We start from the raw sequence: 22,637 nt of genomic DNA, 5'->3' as shown, positions 1-22,637 counted from the left end.
AGAAAATGGCAGAATTTTATTCTTTTTTATGACTGAGTAGAAAGCGAATATATATATATATATATATATATACAATTTTTTTATCTGTTCATCCAACCGTGCACACTTAAATTGTTCCAATATGTTGGCCATATACTGCAATGAACATAACAATGCATATATTTTGTGAACCAGTGTTTTCATGTTTTTCAAGTAAATATTCAGAAGTGGAATAGCTTCTGAGTCATAGAGTAGTTCTATTTTTAATTTTTTGAGGCACCTCTATATCATTTATCATAGAGACCACAACAATTTACAGATCCACTAACAGTGTGCAAAGATTTCCTTTGTCCCACATTCCCTCCAACATTTCTTATTTCCTGTCTTTTTGATAAGAGCTATTATAAAACATGTTAGATGGTATCTCATTGTGGTTTTCATTATTTCCCTAAAAATTAGTGATGTTGAACATTTTTTTCATGTGCCTGTTGGCCATATTCTTTGAAAAAATGTATATTCAGATCCTCTGTCCTTGTTTTTTTTTTTATTTTTTGCGATGCGCATGCCTCACACTGTTGCGGCCTCTCCCGTTGCGGAGCACAGGCTCTGGACATGCAGGCCCAGCAGCCATGGCTCACGGGCCCAGCCACTCCACAGCATCTAGGATCTTCCCGGACCGGGGCACGAGCCCGTGCCCCCTGCATTGGCAGGCGGACTCCCAACCACTGCGCCACCAGGGAAGCCCTGTCTTTTCATTTTGATATTGTTTTCCTTCACTGTGCTGATATAGTCCAATTTTTTAAATTTTTTCTTTTGTTTTCCTTGCCTTTGGAGTCAGATACACAAAAACATCACTGAATCCAATGTTGATAAAATTACCGCCTATGTTTTCTTCTAAAACCAAAACGAAATTTTATGGTTTAGGTCTTAAAATCAACTCTTTAATGCGTTTTGAGTTAATTTTTTTGTGGCATAAAACAGTGGTCTAGTTCCATTCTAGACTACTTTTTTTCATTCATTGACTGTGGCATAGACTACTACTTTTTTCATTCATTTCATTTCATTCATTGACTGTGGCCAACATTGTTTAATGAAGAGACTATAGTTTCTCCATTATATATTCCTTGCTCTTATGTTGTAAATTAATTGTCCATATATGTTTCAGTTTATTTCTGGGCTCTCAAATCTTCTCCATTGATCTATGTGTCTGTGGCTTTCTTCTTTTTTTTTTACCAGTACCATAGTGTTTTGATTACTATGCACTTATTTTTCTTCCTCAAGGTTGTTTTTGGAAAGTCAGAATTTTTTGTGTTTTTATACAAATTTTAGAATTATTTGTTCCAATTCTGTCACTGGGATTTTGATAGGGAGTGCACTGAATCTGTGGATTGCTTTGGATATTTTAACAATATTAATTCTTTGAATCTACAAACATGGAATGTCTTTCCATTTATTTGTGCCTTCTTCAATGCCTTTCGTCAGTCTTACAGTCTGAAGAGTTCTGGTCTTTCACTTTTTTTGTTAAATTCATTCCTATGTATTTTATTCTTTTTGGTTCAATTATAAATGGAATTGTTTTGTTAATTTCTCTTTCATGTTATTCACTATTGGAGTATAGATGCCACAGATTTCTGGGATTTTTCTATCCTCCAACTTTATTGAATTAATATATTAGTTCTGACAGTTTCTTGGTGGAGTCTTTAGGATTTTCTATATATAATCATGTCATCTGCAAATAGGGAGAGTTTTGCTTCTTCCATTCCTATTTGTATGCCTTTAATTTCTTTTTCTTGCCTAACTGTTATAGCTAGAACTTCTGGTACTATGTTGAATAAAAGTGGTTATAGTGGGCATTCCTGCCCTGTTCTTGATCTTAGTAGAAAAGCTTTCAGCTTTTCATCATTAAGTATGCTGTTATCTGTGGGTTTGTTATATATGACCTTTATTATGTTGAGTTACATTCCCTTTCCACATGCTTTGTTGACAGTTATTTTTTATCATGAATGAATGTTGAATTTTGTCAAATACTTTTCCTTCATCTATTGAGATAATCATATGATTTTTATCCTTCATTTTGCTAATGTGATATTTCATATTGATTTATTTGTGGATGTTGAAACATCTTTACATTCCTGCATGGGTTCTCCTTGATTATGGTATATGATCCTTTCAATATATTGATGGATTCCATTTGCTGATATATTGCTGAATGCTGCTAATGTTTTATTGAGGATTTTTACATCAAAATTTATCAAGGATATAGTTCTATAATTTTCTTTTTTTGTGATATACATGTCTGGTTTTGGTATCAGGCTAATGCTGACCTCATAGAGTGGATTTGGAAGATTTTCCAAATTTTCAAATCTCTGAATACTTTGTAAAATTTTCCAGTAGGGCCATCTGCTGTTGGACTTTTGTTTGTTGTAAGAGTTTTCCAGTACAGGCATACCTCGTTTTATTGAATTTTTCTTTATTTCTCTTCATAGACATTGAGATTTTTACAAATTGAAAGTTTGTGGCAATCTTGCATAGAGCAATATATTGCTACCATTTTCCCAACAGCGTTTCCTTACTTCATGTCTCTGTATCACATTTTGGTAAGCCTTGCAATATTTCAGACTTTTTCATTATGCTGATTGGTGATCAGAGATTTTTTTTCTTTTTTGGCTGTGCTGCACCAAAAGTCCCCTGACCAGGGGTTGAACCTGGGCCCTTGGCACTGAGAACACCAAGTCCTAACCACGGGGCCACCAGGGAATTCCTCAGAGAGCTTTAATGTTACTATTGTAATTGTTTTGTGGTGTCATGGACTGCACTCTGTTAATTGATGAACACTGAGTGTGTTTTGACTGCTTCACTGGCCAGCTCTTCCCCAATCTCTCTCCCTTTACTCAGGCCTCCTTATTCCCTGAGACAGAAGAATATTGACATTAGGCCAATTAATAATCCTACAATGGTTTGATAATTGTTGAAGTGACAGAAGAAATTACCATGTCTCTCAATTTAAATCAAAGTCTAGAAATGATTAAGCCTAGTGAGGAAGGCATGAAAGCTATGCCTTTTGTGTCAGTTAGCCAAGTTGTGAATGCAAAGAAAGTTCCTGAAGAAAATTAAAAGTGCTGCTCTGATGAACACACAAATAATTTTTTAAAAAGTGACAGACTTATTGCTGATATGAAGAAAGTTTTAGTGGTTTGGATACAAGATCAAACCATTCACAAAATTCCCTTAAGCTAAAGTCTAATCCAGAGGAAGGCCCTAAATGTTTTCAATTCTGTGAAGACTGTGAGAGGTGGGAAAGCTGCAGGAGAAAACATTTAAACTGGTTCATGAGGTTTAAGAAAAGAAGCTCTCTCCATAACATAAAAGTGCAAGATGAGGCAGCGAGTCTAATGTAAAACCTGCAGCAAGTAATCCAGAGGTCTAGCTAAGATATTTAATGAAGGTGGCTATGCTGCACAGCAGATTTTCAATGAACATGAAACAGCCTTCTATTGGAGGAAGATGCCATCTAGAATTTCAAAGCTAGAGGGAAGTCAATACCTGCCTTCAAAACCTCAAAGGACAGGCTGACTCTCTTGTTAGGGGTTAATGCTGCTGGTGACTTTAAGTTGCAGCAAGTGCTCACTTAGTATTCTTAAAATCCTAGAATTATTCGTATCTACTCTGCCTTTTTTCTATAAATGGAACAATACAACCTAGATGACAACATACACAGACAAACGAACACACACACAGCTCACTGTGAATCAAGGCACAGTCTATACAAGTACACACACATGCACTCACACACACATGGCTAACTGTGACTGAATTCAGAGTATGTAACAGCACACACACACACAAAAACACACACACACTTAGCCTATACCTGCACACACACGCACACTCACACACACACCACACTGTGACTCAATGCTCAGCCTATACCAGCACACAGGTATGAACACAAACACACATGGCTCACTGGGACTCAATGCACAGTATCTAACAGCACAAACACACACACATGGCCATGACTCAGTTCATAGTCTATACCAGCAAAAACACACACATGGCTTACTGTGACACAACACACAGCCTAAACCAGCACACGTGGACACACACAAACACACACACACACACATGACTCACTGTGTCTCAATGCACTGTCCATACCTGCACAAACACACACACACACAGATGCCTCACTGGGACTCAGTGCCCAGACTATACAAACACACACTCACACACACTCACAGATCATTGTGATGCAATGCACAGCCTATATCATCACGCATACTCACACACACACACGGCTCTCTGTGACTCAATGCCCAGCCTACACCTGAAGAGACACACACACACACACTCACACACACCTCACTGTAAATCAATGCATAGCCTATACGAGCAGAGAGCTACACACACAGAAACACACATGGCTCATTGTGACTGCCCAGCCTATACATGCACACACTTGAACACTCACACATACACCTCACTGTGACTCAATGCTAAGCCTATACCAGCACACAGTTATGAACACATACACACACATGGCTCACTGTGACTCAATGCACAGTATCTAACTGCACACACACAAACACAAACATAGCTCACTGTGACTCAGTGTGCAGACTATACCAACACACAAACACAAGCAACGGATACACACACACCTCAATGTGACACAGTGCATAGCCTATTCCAGCACAGACACACAGAAACACACAGGGCTAACTGTGACCCAATGTGCAGCCTGTACCAACATGCAAACACAAACACACACAAACACACACCTCACTGTGACTCAATGCACAGAATATACCAGTACATACACACACACGGCTCACTGTGACTCACTGCACAGTCTATACCAGTGCCACACCCAAACACACAGCTCATTGTGACTAAATGCAAAGCATATACCAGCACACACACACACACACACACACAAGGTTCACTGTGTCATAATTCACAGCTTATGACAGCACACATGCATGCAGAAACACACATGGCTCACTGTGATTCAATCCACAGTCTATAATATGACACACACACACACCTCACTGTGACTCAATGCTCAGTGTATAGCAGCACACACACACACACGGCTCAATGTTACTCAGTGCACAGTCTATAACAGCACCATACCTGAACACACAGATCCATTGTTACACAATGGAAAGTATATACCAGCACACACGCGCGCAAACACACACAATGGCTTACTGTGACTCAATGCACAGTATCTAACAGCACACACACACATCTCACTGTCATTCAATGTGCAGCCTATACAAGCGCACACACACACACACACACAAGGCTCACTGTGACTAAATTCACAGTCTCTAACATCACACACAGACACACACCTCACTGTGACTCAATGCACACCTACACCAGCACAGACACATAGACACACAGAAACACACCTCACTGTGACTCAATGCACAGCCTATACCAGTACACACATACACACACACAGCTCACTGTGACTCAATGCCCAGCATACACCTGAAAAGACACACACACTCACACACAAACCTCACTGTGTCTCAATGCATGACCTATACCAGTGCACAATCACACACAAACCTCACAGTGACTCAATGCCCAGCATATATGTTCACACACATACACACTCACACACACACAGCTCACTGTGAATCAATGCAAAATGTATAGCAGCACAACACGCACACCCCCCCACAAAGATGAATGTGAATCAGTGCATAGCCTATACAAGCACACATGCAAGCACACACACAGAAACAATGTGCAGTCTATAGAGTGACACACAGAAACACATGGCTCACTGTTACACAATACGCAGGTTCTACCAGCACACACAGAAACACACAGCCACACATACGCACAGCTCACTCTATCTCAATGTACATCTTATACCAGAACACACACACACACATACAAAGCCACACACCACACTGTGACTCAATGGTCAGAATATACCAGCACAAACACATGAAAACAGCTCACTTTGATTCAATGCACGGCCTATAACAGCAGGACACACACACACAGCTCACTATGTGTCAATGCAAAACCTATACCAGCACACAGACACACAGGAACACACACACACACACACACACATGGCCATGACTCAGTTCACAGTCTGTACAAGCACACACACACACACAGCTCACTGTGACTCAATAACCAGCCTACACCTGGACAGACACACACACACACCGCACTGTGAATGAATGTACAGCCTATACCGGTACAGAAACATACACAAACAAACACGGCACACTGTGACTAATAGCCAGCCTTTAGATGCAGATACATGCACACTCACACACACACACCTCACTGTGACAGAATGTTCCGCCTCTTCCGGGACACACACACACACACACACACCCAGCTCATTGTGAAACAATGCAAAGCATATACCAGTACACACCCACACACACAGTTCAATGTGAATCAAGGCACAGCCTATAAAAACACACACGCATGAACACACACACACATGGCTAACTGTGACTGAATGCACAGTATGGAACAGCACACAAACACACAATCACACACACACCTCACTGTGATTCAACGTGCAGCCTCTACGAGAACACTCACACACACACACGACTCACTGTGACTGAATTGGCAGCCTATACCAGCACACACAAGAACACACACAGCTCACTCTGATTCAATGCCCATCCTATACTTGCACACACATGCACACTCACACACACACCTCACTGTGACTCAATGCTCAGCCTATGCCAGCCCAGAGGTATTCAAAAACACACACAGAACTCACTGTGACTCAATGCACATTACCTCGCAGCACACATACACACACACACAGAGTTCACTTTGACTCAATTCACAGTCTAAACAAGCATTACACCCACACTCAGAGTTCACTGTGACTCACTGCACCGCCTATATAAGCACACACATACACACACAGCCACAGACACCCACTGCTCTCTGTAATACAGTGAACATCTTGTACTGCAATAAGAAACTCACAACCACACTGTGACTCAATTCTCAAACTATACCAGCACATGCTCACACACACAGCTCACTGTGACTGAATAGACAGCGTATACCAGCACACACAACTACACAGCTCACTATGAATCAAGGCAAAGCCTGTACCTCATGCACAAACACACACACATGGCTGAGACTCAGTTCACAGTCTATACCAACACAACACACACATGGCTCACTGTGACACAACACACAGCTTAAACAAGCACAATTTGACACACACACACAGATGCACACGACTCACTGTGACTCAATGCACCGTCCATACCTGCACAGAAACACATACACAGAGACGGCTCACTGGGAATGTGCACAGCCTATACCAACAAACCCTCACAGACACTAACGGATCACTGTGACTCAATGCACAGCCTATATCTGCATGCATAAACACACAAACACGCTGCTCGTTGTGACTCAATGCACAGCTTATAACAGCACACATGCATGCACACAGACCCATATGACTCACTGTGAATCAATCCACAGTCTCTAACAGCACACACAGACACACACAAAACTCACTGTGACTCAATACACAACCTATACCAGCACACACAGACACACACAAGGCTCACTGTGACTCAATGCCAAGCCTACAACTGAACAGAGACACACACTCACACACACACCTCACTGTGATTCAATCCTCAGACTATACCAGCACACTCACATGCACACAGATCAGTGTGACTGAATTCACTGCCTATACCAGCACACACACACACCCAGCTCCTTATTGGTCAATGCATACCCTATATCTGCAGGCATACACACAAAAACACACATGCTGTGACTCAGTTCACAGTCTATACCAACACACACACACATATCTTACTGTGACACAACAAGTAGCCTATAGCACATGTGGAAACACACAGAGACACACACATCTCACTGTGACTCAATGCACTGTCCATAATCGCACAGACACACACACACACACAGATGGCTCACTGGGACTCTGTGCACAACCTATATCAACAAACCCTCACAGACACTAACGGATCACTGTGACTCAATGCATAGCCTATATCAGCAAGCATACACACACAAAAACACGGTCATGTGACTCAGTGCACAGCTTATAAAAGAACACATGCATGCACACACACAAAAACAAACATGGCTCACTGAGACTCAATCCAGTCTCTAACAGCACACAGACACTCACACTCAAACCTCACTGTGTCTGAATACACAAGCTATACTATTACACACACACAGACACTGACTCACATGTCACTGACTCAATGCACAGCCTATCTAAGCACACACACACACACACACATACAAAGCTGACTGAGACTCAGTGCCCAGCCTACACCTGAACAGACACACAAACCTCACTGTGACTCAATGCTTAGAGTATGCCAGCACACTCAAATGCACACAGATCTGTGTGAGTGAATTCACGGACTATACCAGCACACAGACACACACACAGCTCACTATGAGTCAATACCTAGCCTATATCTGCATGCACACAAATACACACACGGCCGTGACTCAGTTCACCGTCTAACCAGCACACACACACACGGCTTCCTGTGACACAACATGCAGCCTAAAACAGCACACGTGGACACACACACACACACAAGACTCACTGTGACTCAATGCACTGTCCATATTGGCACAGACACACATACAAACAGACGGCTCACTGGGAATCTGTGCACAGCCTATACCAACAAACGCTCACAGACACTAATGGATCACTGTGACTCAATGCACAGCTTACATCAGCAAGCATACACAGACACAGACAAAGCCATGTGACTCAGTGCTCAGCTAATAACAGAACACATGCATGCACACAAACACACGGCTCACTGAGACTCAATCCACATTCTCTAACAGCATTCACACTCAAACCTCACTGTGTCTCAATACACAACCTCTACCAGCACACACACACACACACACACTGACATGCATGTCACTGTGACTCAATGCACAGCCTATACCAGCACACACACACAAACACACACACACACACACACACAAAACTAACGGAGACTTAATGCCCAGCCTACACCTGAACAGACACACACACCTCACTGTGACTCAATGCACAGCCTATACATGCACACACACACACACACAAGGTTCACTGTGACTCAATTCACAGACTCTAACATCACACACACACACACACACCTCACTGTAACTCAAACAAACCTACACCAGCACAGACACGTAGACACACACCTCACTGTGACTCAATGCACAGCCTACACCAGCACACACACACACACATGCACAACACACATAGCTCACTGTGACTCAATGCCCAGCATACACCAGAAAAGACACACACACTCACACACAAACCTCACTGTGTCTATATGCATGGCATATACCAGTGCACACACACACACACACACACACCTACTTGTGACTCAATGCCCAGCCCATATGTTCACACACATGCACAGTCACACACACACAGCTCACTGTGAATCAATGCAAAATGTATAAAAGCACAACACGCACACACAGAGCTCACTGTGAATCAATGCATAGCCTATACAAGCACACATGCATGCACACACACAGACACAATGTGCAGTCTATAGAGTGGCACACAGAAACACATGGCTCACTGATACACAATACATAGGTTCTACCAGCACACACAGAAACACACAGCCACACATACGCACAGCTCACTGTATCTCAATGTACATCTTATACCAGAACACACACACACACATACAAGCTACACACCACACTGTGACTCAATGCTCAGAATATACCAGCATGCACACATGAAAAGAGCTCACTCTGACTCAATACACGGCCTATACCAGCACAACACACACACACATCTCACTACGTGTCAATGAAAAACCTATACCTGCACACAGACACACAGACAGACAGACACACACGCACACACACACATGGCCATGACACAGTTCACAGACTATACAAGCATACCCACACACACTGCTCACTGTCACTCAATAATCAGCCTACACCTGGACAGACACACACACACACCTCACTGTGAATGCATGGACAGGCTATAATAGTACAGAAACATACACACACACACACCACACATGGTGACTGCCAGCCTTTAGATGCAGACACATGCACACTCACACACACACACCTCACTGTGAAAGAATGCTCTGCCTGTACTGGCATACACAAACACACACACACACCCAGTTCACTGTGAAGCAATGCAAAGCATATACCATATACCAGCACACACCCACACAAACAGTTCAATGTGAATCAAGGCATAGCCTATAAAAGCACACACTCAAGAACACACACACACATGGGTAACTGTGACTGAATGCACAGTATGGAACAGCACACACACACACAATCACACACACACCTCACTGTGATTCAATGTGCAGCCTCTACAAGAACACTCACACACACACATGACTCACTGTGACTGAATGCGCAGCCTATACCAGCACACACACAAACACACACAGCTCACTGTGATTCAATGCCCAGCCTATACTTGCACACACATGCACATTCACACACACACCTCACTGTGACTCAATGCTAAGCCTATGCCAGCCCAGAGGTATTCAAAAACACACACAGAGCTCACTGTGACTTAAGGCACATTACCTAGGAGCACACACACACACACACACACACACACACATAATTCACTGTGACTCAGTTCACAGTCTAAACAAGCATCACACCCACACTCACAGCTCACTGTGACTCAATGTGCAACCTATATAAGCACACACATACACACACAGCCACAGACTCTCACGGCTCACTGTAATACAGTGTACGTCTTGTACCGCTATAAGAAACTCACAACCACACGGTGACTCAATGATCAAACTATACCAGAACATGCTCACACACACAGCTCACTGTGACTGAATTGACGGCCTATACCATCACACACACATAAACAGCTCACTATGAATCAATGCACAGCCTGTACCTTCATGCACAAACACACACACATGGCTGTGACTCAGTTCACAGTCTATACCAACACAACACACACATGGCTCACTGAGACACAACACGCAGCCCAAACCAGCACACTTTGACACACACACACACAGACACACACGACTCACTGTGACTCAATGCACCGTCCATACCTGCACAGAAACACATACACAGAGACGGCTCACTGGGAATGTGCACAGCCTATACCAACAAACCCTCACAGACACTAACGGATCACTGTGACTCAATGCACAGCCTGTATCTGCATGCATAAACACACAAACACACTGCTCATTGTGACTCAATACACAGCTTATAACAGCACACATGCATGCAAGACACATATGGCTCACTGTGAATCAATCCACAGTCTCTAACAGCACACACAGAAACACACAAAACTCACTGTGACTCAATACACCACCTATACCAGCACACACACACACACAAGGTTCACTGTGACTCAATGCCAAGCCAACAACTGAACAGACACACACACACACACACAACCTCACTGTGATTCAATCCTCGGACTATACCAGCACACTCACATGCACACAGATCAGTGTGTCTGAATTCACTGCCTATACAAGCACACACACACACACCCAGCTCCTTATTGGTCAATGCATAGCCTATATATCCATGCACACACACACACACACATGCTGTCACTCAGTTCACAGTCTATACCAGCACACACACAGATGGCTTACTGGGACACAACCAGTAGCCTAAAATAGCACATGTGGACGGACACACACACACACACACACATCTCACTGTGACTCAATGCACTGTCCATATTTGCACAGACTCACACACACACACAGACGGCTCACTGGGACGCTGTGCAAAGCCTATACCAATAAACCCTCACAGACACTAACGGATGACTTTGACTCAATGCATAGCCTATATCAGCAAGCATACACACACAAAAATACGGTCATGTGACTCAGTGCACAGCTAATAATAGAACACATGCATGCACACACACAAACAAGGCTCCCTGTGACTCAATTCACAGTCTCTAACATCACACACACACACACCCCTCATTGATTCAATGCACACTTACACCAAAACAGATACACAGACTCACACCTCACTGACTCAATGCACAGCCTATACGAGCACACACACACACACTCACACACACACACATGGCTCATCTTGACTCAATGCCCAGCATACACCTGAAAAGACACACACAATCACACACAAACCTCACTGTGTCTCAGTGCATGGCCTATACCAGTGCACACAAACACAAACTAACACACACATCTCACTGTGACTCTATGTCCAGCCTATATGTTCACAGATATGCATACTCACACACACACAGCTCACAGTGAATCAATGCAAAACATATGGCCACACAACACACACAACCACACACAAACTCAATGTGAATCAATGCATAGCCTATACAAGCACACATGCATGCACACACACAGACACAATGCACAGTCTATAGAGTGACACAGAGACACAGGGCTCAATGATACACAAAGCGCAGCCTCTAGCAGCACACACACACACACACACAGCCACACACAAGCACGGCTCACTGTATCTCAATGTACATTTTATACCAGAACACACACACACACACACACATACACAGCCACACACCACACTGTGACACATTGTTCAGAATATACCAGCATACACATATGAAAACAGCTCACTCAGACTCAATGCATGGCCTATACCAGCACAACATACACACACAGCTCACTATGTATCAATGCAAAACCTATACAAGCATTCACACACACACACACACACACACACCACCATGACTCTGTTCACAGTGTATACAAGCACAAACACACACACGGCTCACTGTGACTCAATAACCAGCCTACACCTGGAAAGATATCACACACACCTCACTGAGAATGAATGCACAGCTTATACCAGTAAAGAAACTTACACAAACACACATGGCACCCTGTGACCAATTGCCAGTCTCCAGGTGCAGACACATGCACACTCACACACACACACCTCACTGTGACACAATGCTCAGCCTGTACCAGCACACACACACACACACACACACACACAGTTCAATGTGAATCAAGGCACAGCCTATAAAAGCACACATGCACGCACACACACACACAGCAAACTGTGACTGAATGCACAGTATGGAACAGCACACAAACACACTCATACACACGTCACTGTTATTCAGTGTGCAGCCTCTACAAGCACAGTCACATACACACAGGGCTCACTGTGATTGAATGCGCAGCCTATATCAGCACACACATGAACACACACAGCTCAATGATTCAATGCCCAGCCTATACTTGCACACACATGCACACTCACACACACACCTCACTGTGACTCAATGCTCAGCCTATGCCAGCCCAGATGTATTCAAAAACACACACAGAGCTCACTGTGACTCAATGCACATTACCAAACAATACACACACACACACACACAGACACACATGGATCACTGTGACACAGTTCATAGTCTATACCAGCATCACACCCACACTCACAGCTCACCGTGACTCTGCACCGCCTATATAAGCGCACACATACACACACAGCCACAGACACGCACGGCTCACTGTAACTCAGTGTAAATCTTGTACTGGCAAAACAAACTCACAACCACACTGTGATTCAATGCTCAAACTATACCAGCACATGCACATGTAAACAGCTCACTGTGACTGAATTGATGGCCTATACCAGCACACACACATACACAGCTCACTATGAATCAATGCACAGCCGGTACCTTCATGCACAAGTACACACACATGGCCGTGACTCAGGTCACAGTATATACCAACACAACAAACACATGGCTCCCTGTGACACAACACGCAGCCTAAACCAGCACACTTTGACACACACACACACACACACACACAGACACACACACAGACGCACACGACTCACTGTGACTCAACGCACCATCCATACTTGCAGAGAAACACATACACAGAGATGGCTCACTGGGACTCTTTGCACAGACTATTCCAACAAACCCTAACAGACGCTAACGGATCAAAGTGACTCAATGCATAGCCTCTATCAGCATGCATAAACACACAAACACAGTGTTCATTGTGACTAAGTGCACAGCTTATTACAGCACCCATGCATGCCCACAGACACACATGGCTCACTGTGATTCAATCGACAGTCTCTGACAGCACACACACACACAAACAGACACAAACCGCACCGTGACACAGTACACAAACTCTATCAACACACACACACACAAGGCTCACTGTGACTCAATGCTAAACCTACAACTGAACAGACACACACACTCACACACACACCTCACTGTGACTCAATGCTCAGATTATACCAGCACACTCACATGCACACAGATCAGTGTGACTGAACTCACTGCCTATACCGGCACACACACACACCACAGCTCAGTATTAGTCAAGGCATAGCCTATATCTGCACGCACACACACATACACATGGCCGTGACTCAGTTCACTGTCTATACCAGCACACACACACACAGCTTACTGGGACACAACAAGCAGCCTAAAACAGCACATGTGAACACACACACACACACACAACTCACTGTGACTCAATGCACTGTCCATATTTGCAGAGACACACACAGAGAGATGGCTCACTGGGACTCTGTGCACATCCTATACCAACAAACCCTCACAGACACTAATGGATCACTGTGACGCAATGCACAGCCTATACCACCAAGCATACACACTCAGAAACACGGCCATGTGACTTAGTGCACAGCGAATAACAGAACACATGCATGCACACACACAAACAAGGCTCACTGTGACTCAATGTGCCACCTATATAAGCACAAACATACACACACTGCCACAGACACACACGGCGCACGGTAACTCAGTGTACATCTTACACCGGCACAAGAAATTCACAACCACACTGTGACTCAATGCTCAAACTATACCAGCACATGCTCACACACACAGCTCACTGTGACTGAATTCACGGCCTATACCATCACACACACACACACAGCTCACTATGAATCAATGCACAGCCCGTAGCTTCATGCACAAACAAACACACATGGCCGTGACTCATTTCACAGTCTATACCAACAAAACACACACAAGGCTTCCTGTGACACAACACACAGCCTAAAGCAGCACACTTTGACACACACACACACACACAGATGCACACAACTCACTGTGATTCAATGCTCTGTTCGTACCTGCAGAGAAACACATACACAGAGATGGCTCACTCGGAAACATCGCACCGACTATTCCAACCACCCTCACAGACACTAACGGATCACTGTGACTCAATGCATAGCCTCTATCAGCATGCATAAACACACAAACACACTGTTCATTGTGACTAAGTGCACAGCTTATTATAGCATACATGCATGCCCACAGACACACATGGCTCACTATGAATCAATCGATAGTCTCTGACAGCCCCCCCACACACAAATACACACAAACTGCACCGAGACTCAGTAAAAAACTCTATCAGCACACACACACACACGACTCACTGTGACACAATGTTAAACCTACAACTGAAGAGACACACACACTCACACACACAGCTCACTGTGAAACAATGCACAGACTATACCAGCACACTCACATGCACACAGATCAGTGTGACCGAATTCACAGCCTATACCAGCACACACACACACACAGCTCATTATGAGTGAATGCATAGCCTATATCTGCATGCACACACACACACACATATGGCTGTGACTCAGTTCACTGTCTATACCAGCACACACACAGGGCTTACTGTGACACAACACACAACCAAAAACAGCACATGTGGACACACACACACCCAGAGACACACACAGCTCATTGTAAATCAATGCAAAACATATAGCAGCACAACACGCACAACCACACACAAAGCTCAATGTGAATCAATGCATAGCCTATACAAGCACACATGCATGCACACACACAGACACTATGTGCAGTCTATAGAGTGACACACAGAAACCCATGGCTCACTGTTACAAAATGCGCAGCCTCTACCAGCAGACACACACACACACACACAGCCACACACAAACACGGCTCACTGTATCTCAATGTTCATCTTATTACAGAACACACACACACACACCACACTGTGACTCAATGGTCAGAATATACCAGAACGCACACATGAAAACAGCTCACTCTGACTCAATGCTTGGCCTATACCAGCACAAAACACATACACAGCTAACTATGTGTCAATGCAAAACCTATACCAGCATGCCCCCCCCACACCCACATGCACAAACGGCCATGACTCAGTTCACAGTGTATTCAAGCACACACACACACACGGCTCACTGTGACTTAATAACCAGCGTACACCTGCACAGACACACACACACACTTCACTGTGAATGGATGCACAGCCTGTACCTTCATGCACAAACACACACACATGGCCGAGACTCAGTTCACAGTCTATACCAACACAACACACACATGGCTCACTGTGACACAACACACAGCTTAAACAAGCACAATTTGACACACACACACAGATGCACACTACACACAGTGACACAATGCACAGTCCATACCTGCACAGAAACACATACACAGAGACAACTCACTGGGAATGTGCACAGCCTATACCAACAAACCCTCACAGACACTAACGGATCACTGTGACTCAATGCACAGCCTATATCTGCATGCATAAACACACAAACACGCTGCTCATTGTGACTCAATGCACAGCTTATAACAGCACACATGCATGCACACAGACCCATATGACTCACTGTGAATCAATCCACAGTCTCTAAAGCACACACAGACAAACACAAAATCACTGTGACTCAATACACTACCTATACCAGCACACACAGACACACAAAAGGCTCACTGTGACTCAATGTCAAGCTGACAACTGAACAGACACACACACACACACACCTCACTGTGATTCAATGCTCAGACTATACCAGCACACTCACATGCACACAGATCAGTTTGACTGAACTCACTGCCTATACCAGCACACATACACACCCAGCTCCTTATTGGTCAATGCATAGCCTATATATCCATGCACACACACACACACACACATGCTGTCACTCAGTTCACAGTCTATACCAGCACACACACACATGGCTTACTGGGACACAACAAGTAGCCTAAAATAGCACATGTGGACAAACACACACAGAGACACACACATCTCACTGTGACTCAATATACTGTCCATATTTGCACAGACACACACACACACAGATGGCTCACTGGGACTCTGTGCACAGCCTATACCAACAAACCCTCTCAGACAGTAACGGATTACTTTGACTCAATGCATAGCCTATATCAGCAAGCATACACACACAAAAATATGGTCATGTGCCTCAGTGCACAGCTAATAATAGAACACATGCATGCACACACACAAACAAGGCTCACTGTGACTCAATTCACAGCTTGTAACATCACACACACAAACACCCCTCAGTGATTCAATGCACACTTACACCAAAACAGACACACACCTCAGTGACTCAATGCACAGCCTATACGAGCACACTCACACACACTCACACACACACACATGGCTCAATGTGACTCAATGCTCAGCATAAACCTGAAAAGACACACACAATTACACACAAACATCACTGTGTCTCAGTGCGTGGCTTTTACCACTGCACACAAACACAAACTCACACACACACCTCACTGTGACTCAATGTCCAGCCTATATGTTCACACACATGCACACTCACACACACACAGCTCACAGTGAATCAAAGCAAAACATATAGCTGCACAACACGCACAACCACACACTAACTCAATGTGAATCAATGCATAGCCTATACAAGCACACATGTATACACACAGACACACACAATGCACAGTCTATAGAGTGACACACTGAAACACATGGCTCAGTGTTACAAAATGCGCAGCCTCTAGCAGCACACACACACACCCACACACACAGCCACACATATGCACGGCTCACTGTATCTCAATGTACATCTTATACCAGAACACAAACACACACGCACATACACAGCCACACACCACACTGTGACTCAATGTTCAGAATATACCAGCATGCACACATGAAAACATCTCACTCACACTCAATGCATGGCGTATACCAGCACAAAACACACACATAGCTCACTATGTGTCAATGCAAAAACTATACCAGCATTCACACACACACACGGCCATTCATCAGTTCACAGAATTTACAAGCACACACACACACGGCTCACTGTCACCCAATAACCAGTCTATACCAGGACAGACACACACACACACCTCACTGTGAATGAATGCACAGCCTATACCAGTACAGAAACATACACAAACACACAAGGCACACTGTGACTAATAGCCAGCCTTTAGATGCAGACACATGTACACTCACACAAACACACCTCACTATGACACAATGCTCAGCCTGTACCACAACACACAGACACACACACAACTCAGCTCACTGTGAAACAATGCAAAGCGTACACCAGCACACACCCACACACACAGTTCAATGTGAATCAATGCACAGCTTATAAAATCACACACAAATGCACACACACACGGGTAACTGTGACAGAATGCAAAGTATGGAACAGCACACACACACACAATCACACACACACCTAACTGTGATTCAATGTGCAGCCTCTACAAGAACACTCACACACACACACGACTCACTGTGACTGAATGCGCAGCCTATACCAGCACACACAAAAAAACACACAGCTCACTGTGATTCAATGCCCAACCTATACTTGCACACACACGTACACTCTCACACACACCCCACTGTGACTCAATGTTCAGCATATACCAGCCCAGAGATATTCACAAACACAAACCGAGCTCACTGTGATTCAATGCACATTAACTTGAAGCACACACACACACACACACACACACACATGGTTCACTGTGACTCAGTTCACAATCTGTACTAGCATCACACTCACACTGACAGCTCACTGTGACTCACTGCACTGCCTATATAAGCACACACATACACACACAGCAACAGACACCCACGGCTCACTGTAACTCGGTGTATATCTTGTACTGGCAAAACAAACTCAGAACCACACTGTGACTCAATGCTCAAACTATATCAGCATATGCACACGCAAACTGCTCACTGTGACTCAATTGACAGCCTATACCAGCACACACACACACACAGCTCACTATGAGTCAATGCATAGCGTATGTCTGCATGCACACACTCACACACACACACACACGGCCGTGACTCAGTTCACTATACCAGCACACACTCACACACGACTTATTGTGACAAAACACGCAACCAAAAACAGCACATGTGGACACACACACACCCAGAGACACACATGACTCACTGTGACTCAATGCACTGTCCATATTTGCACAGACACACACAAACACACGGCTCACTGGGACCCTGTGCACAGCCTATAACAACAAACCCTCACAGACACTACCTGATCACTGTGACTCAATGCATAGCCTATTTCAACAAGCATACACACACACACACCCAAACACGGCCATGTGACTCAGTGCACAGCTTATAACAGAACACATGCAGGCAGACACACACACATGCGGCTCACTGAGACTCAACCCACGTCTCTAAAAGTACACACACTCAAACCTCACTGTGTCTGAATACACAAGCTATACTAGCACACACACAGACACTGACACACATGTCACTGTGAAGCAATGCATAGCGTATCTCAGCACACACACACACAAAGCTAACTGAGACTCAATGCCCAGCCTACACCTGAACAGACACACACACCTCACTGTGACTCAATGCACAGCCTATGCAAGCACACACACATACACACAAGGCTCAGTGTGAGTCAATTCACAGTCTCTAACAACACACACCTCACTGTGACTCAATGCACACCTACAACAGCACAGACACATAGACACACACTTCACTGTGACTCAATGCACAGCCTATACCAGTACACACACACACACATGCACACACACTCATGGCTCACTGTGATTCAATCCCCAGAATACACCTGAAAAGACACACACACTCACACACAAACCTCACTGTGTCTCAGTGCATGGCCTATGCCAGTGCACAAACACAGACACTCACACACACACCTCATTGTGACTCAATACCCAGCCTATATGTTCACACATATGCACACTCACACACACACAGCTCAGTGTGAATCAATGCAAAACATAGAGCAGCACAACACGCACAACCACACACAAAGCTCAATGTGAATCAATGCATAGCCTATACAAGCACACATGCATACACACACACAGACACTATGTGCAAACTATAGAGTGACACACAGAAACCCATGGCTCATGTTACAAAATGCACAGCCTCCAGCAGCAGACACACACACACACACACAGCCACATATAAATGTGGCTCACTGTATCTGAATATTCATCTTATACCAGAACACACACACACACACCACACTGTGACTCAATGGTCAGAATATACCAGAACACACACATGAAAACAGCTCACCCTGACTCAATGCATGGCCTATACCAGAACAATACACACACACAGCTCAATATGTGTCAATGCAAAACCTACACCAGCATGCCCACACACACACACACACACACACACACACAAAAGGCCACGACTCAGTTCACAGTGTATACAAGCACACACACACACGGCTCACTGTGACTCAATAACCAGCCTACACCTGGACAGACACACACACACACCTCACTGTGAATGAATGTACAGCCCATACCAGTAAAGAAACATACACAAACACACACCACACATTATCACTAACTGCCAGCCTTTACATGCAGACACATGCACACTCACACACACACACCTCACTGTGAAAGAATGTTCTGCCTGTACTGGCACACATAAACACACACACACACAGTTCACTGTGAAGCAATGCAAAACGTATACCAGCACACACACACCCACACACAGTTCAATGTGAATGAAGGCACAGCCTATAAAAGCACACACGCAAGAACACACACACATGGATAACTGTGACTGAATGCACAGTATGGAACAGCACACACACACACAATCACACACACCTCACTGTGATTCAATGTGCAGCCTCTACAAGAACACTCACACACACACATGACCCACTGTGACTGAATGCGCAGCCTATACCAGCACACACACAAACACACACAGCTCACTGTGATTCAATGCCCAGCCTATACTTGCACACACATGCACATTCACACACACACCTCACTGTGACTCAATGCTAAGCCTATGCCAGCCCAGAGGTATTCAAAAACACACACAGAGCTCACTGTGACTCAAGGCACATTACCTAGCAGCACACACACATGCACATAATTCACTGTGACTCAGTTCACAGTCTAAACAAGGATCACACCCACACTCACAGCTCACTGTGACTCAATGTGCAGCCTATACAAGCACACACATACACACACAGCCACGGACTCTCACAGCTCACTGTAATAGAGTGTACATCTTGTACCACCATAAGAAACTCACAACCACACTGTGACTCAATGCTCAAACTATACCAGCACATGCTCACACACACAGCTCACTGTGACTGATTTGATGGCCTATACCATCACACACACATAAACAGCTAACTAGGAATCAATGCACAGCCTGTACCATTATGCACAAACACACACACATAGCCATGACTCAGTTCACAGTCTATACCAACAAAACACACACATGGCTCACTGTGACACAACACACAGCCTAAACCAGCACACTTTGACACACACAGACGCACACGACTCACTGTGACTCAATGCACCGTCCATACCTGCACAGAAACACATACACAGAGACGGCTCACTGGGAATGTGCACAGCCTATACCAACAAACCCTCACAGACACTGACGGATCACTGTGACTCAATGCACAGCCTATATCTGCATGCATAAACACACAAACACACTGCTCATTGTGACTCAATGCACAGCTTATAACAGCACACATGCATGCACACAGACACATATGGCTCACTGTGAATCAATCCACAGTCTCTAATAGCACACACAGACACACACAAAACTCACTGTGACTCAATACACCACCTATATCAGCACACACCCACACACCCCAGGCTCATTGTGACTCAATGCCAAGCCGACAACTGAACAGACACACACACACCCCTCACTGTGATTCAATCCTCAGACTATACCAGCACACTCACATGCACACAGATCAGTGTGACTGAATTCACTGCTTATACCAGCACACACACACACACCCAGCTCCTTATTGGTCAATGCATAGCCTATATATCCATGCACACACACACACACACACACACATGCCGTGTCTCAGTTTCAGTCTATACCAGCACACACACAGATGGCTTACTGGGACACAACCAGTAGCCTAAAATAGCACATGTTGACGGACACACACATAGAAACACATATCTCACTGTGACTCAATGCACTGTCCATATTTGCACAGACACACACACACACAGACGGCTCACTAGGACTCTGTTCACAGCCTATACCAAGAAACCCTCACAGACAGTAATGGATGACTTTTACTCAATGCATAGCCTATATCAGCAAGCATACACACACAAAAATACGGTCATGTGACTCGGTGCACAGCTAATAATAGAA

The sequence above is a fragment of the Leucopleurus acutus genome (assembly GCF_964270905.1).
Source record: "Leucopleurus acutus genome assembly, chromosome: Y".
Lineage (NCBI taxonomy): Eukaryota > Metazoa > Chordata > Mammalia > Artiodactyla > Delphinidae > Leucopleurus > Leucopleurus acutus.
Note: the sequence above shows the minus strand (reverse complement) of the source record.